We start from the raw sequence: 1,347 nt of genomic DNA on the forward strand, positions 1-1,347 counted from the left end.
ATGTGTTGCTGTAAGGGTCATTCTGCTACCTTGGGGAATTCCCAATATAATCAACCTGCTCAACATCAGAAGACACAGCAGAAACAGATGGAAAAGTAAAGGAAGATGAAGCAAACATACCTCCCGTAGTACAGTTTGCACTGTAGTACGGGCCACCACAAAACTCGCAGCCAACATTCACTGCATGAACCGGCATCTGAAGTTGGTTAATCTTCTTGGCTAGAAGCTCTAGCTGAGCTGCCAAGATGCTGTGTAATCCACTTGGTTGACCACTCCTTGTCTTCCTGGTCGGCTCCTAGAGGATTACTACTGATAATTGTTCATGGCCATTTCCTCTATCAAGTTTTGAGCTTGCTCGGGCATCTTACTGTTTAGCGCCCCACCTACTGTAGCATCCACCATCTGCCTCGTCGTAAGGTTCAACCAGTTGTAGAAAGTCTGAACCTGCATCCACACTAGACCTGTTCATGGGCCTGGATACCCGCCCGGCCCCCCCAGGCCTGCACTTTTCGAGCCGGGCTTGGACAATAATTTTTTAGTACAAGCCCGGCCCAGCTCGAACCCATAAAAAGCCCGTAATTCTCAGGCCGGGCTTAGGATTTATATAAAAACCCAAGCCCGGCCCGGCCCGGCCCGATGTCTAGTTTAGTTAGTAAAAAAAAAGAAATGTCATACCTAGCATTCGAACCTGTGACCTTTAACTTATAATTAAGTGCCAATACCACTTAGCTACCTATTATTTCTATTTATAGTTTTATTGTTATTAATAATATATTAATCAAAACAAAACCCTAAATCTAAATATAACTACAATTTGGGACAGATTTAATAATTGGTCAGGCCGGGCCGGGCTTTTCAAAAAGTTTCGTGCTCGGGCTTGGGCTTAGATATATCAAAAAATTCTCGGGCCTGGGCGGGCTCGGGCTTGTCCAAAATCAAGTCAGGCCCGATTAAGCCCGGCCCATGAACAGGTCTAATCCACACTGGCAATCCATGATGTGGGCAGCATCTCTACAGGTCCTTAAACCTCTCCAATGCATCGTACATGCTTTCATCATCAAACTGCACAAAAGAAGATATGTCATTTCTAAGTTTAGCAGTTTTAGCGGGAGGAAAATAGTTATATAAAATTTTTTCGGCCAACGACTTCCAGATAGTAATTGTCTACGGTGGAAGAGATTGCAACCATCTCTTGACTCTGTCCCTCAAGAAAAATGGAAACAATCTTAGCCGAATGGCGTCATCGGTTGTTCCATTTATCTTGAATGTCTCATGAATCTCCAAAAAAGTTGGAGATACGAGCATTGGTATCCTTGCTGGGCAGTCCTCCAAACTGCACGCTCTGCT

General features: G+C 44.6%; 1 non-coding gene across 1 annotated transcript; it reads left to right on the forward strand.

The window, feature by feature from the left end:
* The first annotated feature begins 988 nt into the window (after positions 1 to 988).
* LOC125369698 lies at positions 989 to 1,095 on the forward strand. Its single transcript, XR_007215374.1, has one exon. It is a non-coding gene; the product is annotated as a small nucleolar RNA R71 (small nucleolar RNA).
* The last annotated feature ends 252 nt before the right edge of the window (positions 1,096 to 1,347 follow it).

Source organism: Ricinus communis, chromosome 3 (genome assembly GCF_019578655.1).
Source record: "Ricinus communis isolate WT05 ecotype wild-type chromosome 3, ASM1957865v1, whole genome shotgun sequence".
NCBI lineage: Eukaryota > Viridiplantae > Streptophyta > Magnoliopsida > Malpighiales > Euphorbiaceae > Ricinus > Ricinus communis.